Below are 11,159 nucleotides of genomic sequence, written 5' to 3'. Positions count from 1 at the left end.
ACTACATCTGGAATGTTGGGGAGAATTTTCCCAAACGATTCTCATTGATTGTTGTCAGAGAGATTGCCTCTATTTTCTATTTATTCTGTGATATTTCCTGGAGGCTGTTGCTAGGAGAGTTAACTTTGTTTTCTGCCAAGTGCACATTCTGTGATATTTCCTGGTACCTGAGTTCAGCTCCCAGTCAAGAGGGCTCCTCATTTCAAAATGGAGTCACCCAGGCCAACTTAAACTCTTCATTCCCCCCTTTCCTTGTTAATAAAGAGGCCAGTCTTGGGGTCTTACAATCCATGGTCAGATTTAAACTGGCGGTACTGGGTTCTCATTACCATCAACTTCATAATTCCTAGTCTTTGCCTAATACATCCTTGTTAAGGATGTTAAGCAAGAATGATCTAAAAATGACCAGAAGCAAAAGAATCTGCCTTTGAGCTGTCATAATTTTGGCTTTGTACATCCAGTGTTGCAATACTAGTTGCTACTCCAGCTAATCAGGTCTTGAAGAAAATAGCTAATGCCAGGGAGACCTTTGACTTAGAATTTCAGCCTAATAGGTGGGATTTTGGACCGAAGCCATCTTCTTCTTCTATTCTGCTTAAGTGCTGACACTAGGACTGTTGGCATCGAGAGGTTAGGAAGGCTGAAATGCCAGCTATAGGCTGGGCAATAGAGCAGTCCTCAGAAGTATCTGGTTAGTTGATCCACCTGAGGAGGCAGTAAGTAATCATGTCAGCTTCCAGCAAGTGCAGATCTCAGTTTGCAGTGTCAACTAGGTGAAAATCTGGGGAGGCAAATTCACACTAGAAACAGAAGTTAAACTTTGTCTAATAAATGGGGAAATTGAGAAATCCCAAAACTAAGGAAATAACTCATCTGGGGTCCATAAGGGAAGAGCTGTAGAATCTGCCTCTTGTTCCCCAGAAGGGGAGGCTGCCCAGCTCTGGGTCCTTGGCACCAGGTCAGATGGTGGTTCCAACCTGGATAAAGGGGCCAGGTGTGGTGGAGCCAACAGGAGAGTGGGAAGAGGTCTGTATGGGAAGGGTAGAAAAACTACTTTCATGAGAGTCTCTGTTTTTCCTGAAAAACAGAGTACAAGAAGGGTGGCAAGGGAGCCAGGGCAGTGGCCTCTGGTTTCAGAGAGCCTGTGGAATGACTATTGTTAGCAGGGGGTCAGAAGGGGCCTGATCCATGGAGGTGGATGAATCACTAGATCTTTCCAAACTATAATATAGGGCACTTGGTCTGGGTGCCCACATGCTTTCTGAGACTCTACCTTCGACTGCAAGGATGGTGGAAAGATGGAAAGTTCCTTCTGGAGGCCATCCCACAATGAAGGTGGGCCATTCCAAGCTGCAAAAGTCATCATTTTTCCTTTCCTCACACCAAGTGAAAGACTGTGAGCTCTAGTCTTAAAATCCCTAAAATGAGTCAGAACCAAGTCAAGGGGTTTGGAAGTAGTCTGTCCCATATCATCAGTCAGTCTATCCCATATGGTCAGTCAATCTATCCACCAGGAGAACTCAAAGAAGTGAAACATACAATTTCAACAAACAGTAAATCACATAAAGATGGATCTGGTCATCTCAGACAAAAGCAAAACTAAATACAATAAAACACAGCTTGTACCAGGGCTTATTTCCTGGGACCAAAACTGAAATCAAAGAAGTGAAAAGAGCTACAGCTTTGGAAAACAGTAGAATCAAGCAATCTTGGGCAAACTTGAAACCATAAACAATTTATCATGCACACAGAAATGAAGTAGTAACTTCTGGCACAAAACCAAGCAGTAGACAATTACACACAGAGACGAAGTGAAACAAAAAACCTGGCTGTGAAAACAGACACAGTGGCCATGTAGTCATACTCATAGACCTTCAGATTCTTGCTCCAGTTTCCTTCCCACAGAAACTCCAGAGCAGTGGGTGGTCCTGAATCACAGACCTTCAGATTCTTGCTTCAGTTTCCCAGCCACAGAAGTGCCACAGCAAACCTGATGAGGTCAAAAATGTCTTTTTTCCCCTGGAGATGTGGCCCCAAAGTACATCTACCTTAGCCACATCTTGTCACTTCTGCAGACACCTCGAGGCCTTTCAGAACAAAGAACAAAAAGTAAAGGCAAACAAACACTTAAAGCAGACTGACTACACAAAGACGTTTACCCACAGAATTAAGCTCTCTAGGTCGGGAGTCCAAGAGGTCCTAAGGGTTCCTGGTGAGGGAACCAAATGTTATGCCAGGACCATGAGACCCTCAGAGATCAGCAGGAGACCACTCGATGCAAAAGCAAGAGAACTTTATTACGAGTGTGATTGAACTCAGGACCCAAGTCTCACTAACACAGTAGTAGAGATGTGGGACCACGAGCCCTGGGTGAACAGGAGTTTTAAAGGGAAAAACCACAGGCAGGGGGTTTCCATGACAGCAAGCAGGGGGGCTCATGCCTTGGCATTACAGAATTGGGAACAGTCAGAGAGGCGAGGTGACCTTCTAGGTGATGTCTAACTTCCAAAGGTTAGTCTTCTAAACTACATCTGGAATGTTGCAGAGAATTTACCCAACCGATTCTCATTGATTGTTTCCAGAGAGATTGTCTCTATTTTCTATCAAGTATTTATTCTGTGATATTTTCTGGAGGCTGTTGCTAGGAGAGTTAACTTTGTTTTCTGCCAAGTGCACATTCTGTGATATTTCCTGGTACCCGAGTTCAGCTCCCAGTTAAGAGGGCTCCTCATTTCAAAATGGAGTCACCCAGGCTAACTTAAACCCTTCAGGACCAGTGACAGTATCTCTAAATTATTTTATGTCTATTATCATCAACAGATTAAACCCTAAGCTGAGTCAAACTCAGACTGACTTTGGTCCCATGACTAAAATTCAACCAGATATGGTGGCTCACAATAGTAATCTTAGCAGGAAAATGGATGCTGAGGTAGGAGGATTGCTATAAGCTAGAGTTCTAAAACAACTTTAGCCTCAGTACAAGACCCAGTCCCTATAACTAATGGAGTAACAAGTAAGCCAATGAAAGAACAAATCATCAATTTCAGGTTAGCATAGTTAATTAACAAGTGGATGTTTATATTTACTAAAGAGTTTCTGGGAAGGTGGAGATGGGATGTTCTCCTGAGTTGTTTCAATCACTGAAATGATTGAATGTTTCACATCGGATTAAAAGGGTGGAGATTGAACTATCCAAAAAAATTCCAGTTTGTGGTTGGAAGGTGTGGCTGCAGTAGGGAGCATGAGCAGAGAGGTATTTGGAAGCTTCATGGAAGCCCTGGAGTAATGTCCGGGCTCATTTTGGTCCAGTTTGGGTCCAGACACTGTCAGTAGTGCTCAGAACTAGTGAGTAATTGTCTTCCTTTGGATCCTGCAGTTGGATGTAGAGACCTTTGTTGTTTGCTTGGTTGGTTTGGTTTTTTGTTTTTTGTTTGTTTGTTTGTTTGTTTTCAAGATAGGCTTTCTGTGTAGCCTTGGCTCTTTTGGACCCTTTTTATAGACCAAGCTGACCTTGAATTCAATCTGCCTCCCTGAGTGCTAGGAAAGCTCTACCCAGTGAAAAGAACTTTCAGCCTCAAGATGAGACAGGAGATACTGATTTATCTCTCTTCAGATGAACACACAAAGACATTGGGTTTAATTCCAAATGAGGTTTTGCCTTCATCTCAAATGTCTGGTTGATTTCATTATGATTGTTGATTGTTTTGAGACATAAGTTACTATGCTGTTCATGGTCTCCTACAACTGGCTATGTGGCTCTGGTTCCTCAGTAAATCAAGATGCTCCTGACTCAGAAGCCTTGAGAGTGCTGGGATTACTATCATGTTCCCTTATATTGTGCTTCATTCATTTATTCATTCATTGTTTTTATGGATTTTTGAGACAAGGGCTCACACTGGAGACCTGTAGATGATACATCTTTCCTCTTCTAGCAGCTCCTTTGCTCTGACTCTCAATAGGTGGATTTACAACTGTGAGTGACTCAAATACCTTGACTTAGGCTTTGGTTTGCATATTTTTAAAATAGCTTTGGTTTTTGGATATGGTCTGCTTTTGTAACCCAGAAAGGTCTGTAGAAACCAACTACTGTCTTTGCCGTCCTTAGCAGGAATTAAACACTGAACCACAATGAATGGCTCTTTTCTTTCTTTCTTTTTTTTTTTAAAGACTGTTTCTTTGTGTAGCCATGGCTGTCCTGGAATCACTTTGTAGACCAGACTGGCCTCCAAATCACAGAGATTGCCACCTACCTCTGCCTCTGGAGTTCAGGGATTAAAGGCTTGTGTCACTATGCCATGCTGGCCTTTTTTATTTTTTAAGGGTCATACATAAGTTATTTGACCTGGAAATCATGTGCCCATTTGTCTAATAGAGGGGCTCCCATGATGCCAATGAGAAAGTTTAACTTTGAAGTCACCAGTGAGGACAATGGCTTAAGCTGATGTCTCCACCAAGGACAGAGCAATAACTCTGAACTTGATCGGTTCCTGTGATGGTGAGGGGTTTTTCTAAACTTGATGTTGATAATGCATTCTCCCCTAAATGCCTCCCCAGGATCCTTCTGAATGAAGACCTTCCAAGATGAGTGCTCAGATTCCACCCACACACCTGAAGCTGGCAAGGCAGGCTCTGCTGAGAGATGAGACCTTGGGCATGTCAACTCTGGACAAACTGTCCATGGAACTCTTGCCAGCACTATTCAAGGAGGCCTTCACTTGTAGACACACTACGAGTGTGAAGGCAATGGTGGCAACCTGGCCTTACCTTTGTCTCTGAAAGACCCCAGCCTCACCCTAAGTTAAACATGGCTAATGCCATTTTGTGAGACACCACTGTTTTGTAAAACTCTGAAGGCCAGATGAGAAACTGGAAAATTACTGAAAACACTCAGCTGTGTCACCCACTTGGGATATCTGTGGTCAGGCTGCCCCAATCATACTAAAAACAGTTTGTGTTAATCACTCTCATAGATATCTGTGAGACTGTTTCAGCTAAGATAGGGAAAAACAAAATAACAGGTGGCGGGCCAGGTCAAGGGGTCATCCTACCCCCCTTGACCACCCAGTTCCTGAAATCTTGGTGCCCCTGCCAAACTTTGACGCAAATTGTGGTCTCGTGTAAACGTACCAATCAGCCCCCTGTAACCATGCCCTCTCGTTTCTGTACCAGTGCCTCTGCCTCTAAAACCCTATAAAAACCCCAGCTTTCTACCTAGGGGGCGCGGAAGTCTTCCGAAAGACTTTTTGCCCCGGGTACCTGTGTATCAAAATAAAAGCCTCTTGCTGTTTGCATCCGAATGGCCTCGTTGATCCTTGGGAGGGGGTCTCTCTGACGGAAGATACCCTCCGGGGATCTTTCAGTCTCCTAATAGGGGCATTAATGAAGACCCATGACTTGGAAACCTTCAAGGCTGTGCTATCCAGAATAGACATGTGGCTGCAAGGAAAGTTTCACTCCAGGCAAGCAATAAGCATGTACTGTAGAAGGGAAGCCATGGATAAAAGGGAAGAGATTGTGCATTAGGCAGAATGGCTTCTTCATAAGAGGATCAGAGGCTTTGATAGATCATAGGGCAGAGATACAGGTTTTTGGAAGCTGTTCTTTGCTTGTCCTAAGGACAGTTGGCTAAGGTCAGAGCTTTGAGTAAATGTAGCCACACAGTGAAATGAGCCTTCCCTGGCATTCCCACAATCACTCGTAATGGGACTAAGGAGTAATAGAGAGTCACTTAGAGGAAGGAAAGTAGTCAGGGATACCTGTGAAGCTCAGAGAAAACTTCTGTAGCATGAATGAGAACACAGTGGACACTCAGCATTGGAAAACACACACCTGGCAGGGGAAGACCTGTGTTTAGAGATGTGCAGTAAAGTGTGACTTAGGGTCTCTTCATGTCCATGGACACTTCAGGTGTTTTCCCCACAGGAGGGGTAAACTTCAGGTTCTTGACCTAAAAAAGGAGCGCCATGGATTCTGCAGCTTATGGGCTGGAGGAGGGTGGTGGCTGCTCAGCAGAGACCCCAGATGAGCAGCAATTAGTGAAGGTTCCTCAGAGATGTGAGTTACGACTGCATCTGAAGGTGGTAGCTAATGGCCTCTGCATCATGGCTTACGTGGGTACAGAGCAAGCACACTTCTTGAGGTGCAGAGAAAGGGCTCCATCCAGTTCTGCTGTAGAAAGATACAAGTTTGGGTTCTCTCTCTCTGCACTATCAGGCAGATCCTGCAGGTTTTCCAAAGAGAGGATGTTGAGGAGTTGTAAGTGAAGACAGAGTGGAATGTGTTCAAGCTGGCCCATTTTCCTCCCCTTTTCTGCCAAATGAGAAATCTTTGCAACCTCCTCCTGTCAAACATCTACAAGAATTGCAACAGAACAGGAGACAGAGAAGTGGAGTGTGTTCGGGAATTTCATGTCTCAGTTCTCCTATCTTAACTCTCTCCAGCATCTCTCCATGAATGGCATCTTGTTTCTCAGAGACCGAATGAATCTGGTCCCTGGGTAAGAAAGGATGGAGAGACAGGCCAGTTACCAGAGCAAGCCTTTCTCCTTAATTTTAAGGAGTAATGGGTGCTTGATGCAAGGCCATCATTGGGAAGCAAACAATGAGTAAGTGTGCATCAAACTAATTCACAGTTATGGTGAACGTTGTGTGTGAGACTTGACCATGCAGATTACAGCAGACAGTACCCTGGGTACTCACATCCCCTGTACAGTCACAATGACCTTGAGACATGTGTACCCATCTCCCCCCTTGTAAACTTTAGTATATACACGCTTGTCTGAACTAACACATTCGACTGTTCCTAAGTGCCTGAAGATGCCCTTGGAGACCCTCTCTGTCACTCAATATCAAGTTTCACAGTCTGACTTGAATTACTTCTCAGGGTGTCCAAATCTCTTTGAGCTGAAACATCTGGACATGAGAGTTGTGGTCTTATTAGATTCGGATCTTACGCCTCTCCATGTCCTCCTAGAGAATGTGGCAGACACTTTGCAGTCCCTGGACTTGAACGCTTGCAGGATGAAAAACTCTCATCTCATTGTCCTCACACCTGCCCTCAGCAAGTGCTTCCAGATGGCCAAGGTCAGGTTCGATGACAATGACTTTTCTATGCTCATTCTGAGGGACCTTTGGCAGCACACAGCCAACTTGAGAAAGATGAATGAGGAGCAGTACCTCTCCTCTGTCTAGTGCTATGATATGTTTCACCTCTCCATAGAGAGATTTGCCTGACATTGTGCTGAGCTCATGGATACAGTCAGGGCTGTAAGGCGGCCCAAGAGAATCTCCTTTGCTACAGAGATCTGCCACAAATGTCTTGCTCGCTGTTTCTACCCCCAGCATTTCAGACATTGCTGTTGCTGGCAGAAATAGGGAAACATGGCTTCTGGATTTGCAGAAATGGAAAGCTTGGGACACATCTCTCATCCTGCGGGCCCAGAACTTGTGGCTTCACACTCTGCTCAGATTGTTGGAAACAAAATTATTGCAGTGAGTTGGATCTTGGAAGCTGAAGCTGACATGGAGAACAATAACAATAGGTGAACATGGGTCTTGTGGAGTCAGAAAGACAGTGTCTGTATTTTTAATTTTGGCTTTGCTCAGGATGGAATAACCAATGGCTTCTCTTTTTTTTCTGCACAAGGCTTTGAAAATTATGGTCAGTCGGTGAGATCCTGGGTTCTCTCTCATTTTTCTCAAGTTTTAGGCTCCCTGGTAGGTTCAGAGTGTGAAAGATCTGATGTCTGTAGATATGATTTCTGCCTGATGAGGCTAAGGTCTAAGATCTTGGGATCAATTAATAAAAAGGTTTTATAACTTTTCTTCTAATATTTTTGTGTTGTTTGGTTGGTTGTTTTTATGGCAGGGGTTGTTTTCTTTTTTGTTTTTTATTTTATTTTTTTTTTGTTTTTTTTCAATACAGGATTTCTCTGTAGAGTAGCTCTGGCTGTCCTGGAATTGTTCTGTAGACCAGCTTGTCCTCAAACTCGCAGAGATCCATCTACATGCACCACCACGCCCACCTGTTTGTTCAGTTTTAAGAAAGATCTGGAGGGGACAGGAACTCCACAAGGAGACCAAGAGAGCCAAAAACCTGGGTCCAGGGGGCCTGTAGAGACAGATAATCCAACCAAGGACCATGTATGAAGAGGACTTAGACTCCCTGTTCAGAGGAAGCCCTTAGGCTGCTCAGGTTCCAAATCGGTCATTAGTAAGGGGATCAGGGACTATCTCTGACATGAACTCAGTGGCCAGCTCTTTGATCACCTCCCCCTGGGGGTGGAGTGCAGCCTTACCAAGACACTGGGCAAGACAATGCAGCCAGCCCTGATGAGACCTAATAGACTAGGGTCAGATAGAAGGGAAGGAGGTCCTCCCCTATCAGGACTCTAGGCAATGGGCAGAGGGGGAGAAGCGAGATGGTTGGTGGAACTAGGAGGAGACAAGGGAGGAGTCTATAGTGGGGATACAAAGTGAATAAATTGTAACAATTGATTAATTAATTAATTTTTAAAAATAAAGAAACCAGAATGACAAAGAGAAAAAAGAAGAAGAAAAGTGGGCAGGGGGCATGTAACCCTAGGTCCCTTGAAACTCACTTTGTAGACCAGGGTAGCCTGGAATTCAAAGATCTGCCACCCTCTGCCTCCCAACTGCTGGGATTAAATGCCTGTGCCACCATATGCCAATGTTTCTCTCCTGGACCCTTCTCTGGTCACTCGTTACTTCCCTCCTATGTGCTTGTTCAGGTAGAGAATAGGTGGGGTTTAAGCTACATTTGATTTTCTCTTACTCTTTTTTGTGATTATTTTACTGTATCATATACTCCAGGCTGGCCTGAGCTTCAATACCCTTGTCTTGCCTGCACTCTCTGAGTGGTGAGATTACCAATGAACAACCATGTCCAATCTGCATGCCATATGTCTATAGGGCCACAGTGTTCTGGACTCCCAAACTCACACTGTGTAGCCACTGATATCCAAAGGTCTCCCATACATAGACATAAATCTCTAGGCTGGTCCCAAGTATCTGCTGCACCAAGGAACTACAATTAAAGTCTTCAGTTGTGATTTCTTTATTAATTCTGTTTTCTAAATATTTCTAAGCCTACTGATTACAATCTTGTTTTACTGTATAATGAGGTTGCAAAAAAAACAGTTCAGCATCCTAGGATATTATAGAGCGCTTGCACAGCTTACAGTTGGCTCCTGGGTTTGATCTCCAGCAGCATGGAAAAATTAAAGATTTTTGTTTAATTACTACAGTTTGTTGGCAGATTCTGATAGCCTAAAACCAGCATTAGCACAGGACTGTGACTGACAACTGCTGGGGAGACTGAGGGAGGAGGGTCTCAAACTCAATGCCAGCCCTAGGAATTTACTGAGACCATGATTTAAAGCCAAGGATAATGCTGAGCACAGTGGGAGATGCCTTTAATCCCAGGACTCAGGAGGCCATGACAGGTGGATCTCTGTGTGTTTGAGGCCAGCCTGGTTTACAGAGTGAGTTTCAGGACAGACAGGGCTACACAGAGAAACGCTGTCTAGAAAAACAAAACAAAACAAAACAAAAATAAGAGCAGGAGAAAGAAAGAAAAATGAGAGAGAAAAAAATGGATGTGTATTTTGCGGTCTAATATTTGTTGTGCCTATGTGTGGTCCTGGGTTCCTATCACCAGTGTAAAAAACAAATAAAGAAACCAGAGAAATATGCATCTGTTGACTGGCTTTCCCCCTGTTCTTCTGCAGTCCATGGGAGTTAACCTACAACCTTCCACATGCTAAATGATTACTCTACTGCCCTATCCCTTTTATGCACTTTTTTGATTTTCCCTGTTGTTTTTAGAAAGCAGAATGCATTTTATATCCATGTAATGAGAAGTTCATGACTCTACATCTCTCTTTCTGTTCTGTGTACATGTGTCTCTCTCCTGTTTGAAATTGCCCTGGTCCCTCACAGGGTCCAGTAAGACCACTGCACTGCTGCATGAGTTCTGCACTACCCTCCATGTAATCCTTTCCAGGTTCCTTTGGAAGGAGCCTTGGCATGAGTCTACAAAAGCAACTTGCACATGCATGCCACAAATCTTTCCCTTTTCTTGAACTCTGCCATAATAATGCTCCTGCCCCACTCCACCCCACACACAAAGTTCCACCAGTTCTGCCTATTAAAATTAATGACTTAAGAATAAGCCTCAATTTACCAAAGATTCATCCCCCAGGACTAGAAATTCTCCAGCATCAATTTGCTGCCTCAAGCCTGTGAGTACCTGTGACCTCAAGACCTCCCTGTAAAATGTTCCTATTAGTCTTTGTGTCTAGAGCAGCTTCCTGAATAAATTGGCTCACATTCTGTTCCCAACTTATGTCTACCTTATCAGGAGTTCCTGGAGGAGATTCCTAAAGAGACATATTACTCTTATTTTAAGAACATCCTTCCTCCTGGGTAAGCCAATTGTTGTGTGTTATCTCTGTCCTTCAGGTAAGAATGAGAACCAAGTTTTTGTTCTTGAATGGCACTTCTTTCCTAGCTTCCCTATGACCTCAATTACTGTGACCCTGTTTAGTCCTAGAACCTGGTGTTTCTCCTGCTCTTGACACTTACCAGAGTTCTGATGCCGTCCCCTGGACTGACACTCTCTTCATCTGTCTGCCCTCGGCTCTCAAAACTGGAAGTTTCTTCTCTGTGACTATCCCTACAAGATGAAGATCATCAACAGCAGTGATTCTCAACCTTCCTAATGCTATGATCCTTTAGTAAAGTTGCTTGTGTTGGGGTGACACCCAACCATAAGATTACTTCATTGCTACTTCATAATGCAATTTTGCTACTGTTATCGATCATAATGTAAACATCTCACATTCAGAATATTTGATATGAGACCCCAAAGGCATCTCAATACACAGGTTGAGAACAGCTGATCTAGAGACATACTCTCTTTTAGTTATCAGAGGTTTGAAACAATGGGTTCCATTTAATTGGCATTTCTCCAGGAATTTTAAGCTGAGAGAGGCCAAAGATTGACTTTTGGCCACAGGAAGAACACTTTACTCTGGCAAAGAGAATTCAGGTTTCTGATAAACCGTCAGGTCAACTTGAAGGACAAACTGGAAGTACAGGCAGTGATGGGTCACACATTGACCAGCACACCTTTGATGT

Source organism: Psammomys obesus, unplaced genomic scaffold (genome assembly GCF_907164565.1).
Source record: "Psammomys obesus unplaced genomic scaffold, mPsaObe1.curated_primary_1811, whole genome shotgun sequence".
NCBI lineage: Eukaryota > Metazoa > Chordata > Mammalia > Rodentia > Muridae > Psammomys > Psammomys obesus.
Note: the sequence above shows the minus strand (reverse complement) of the source record.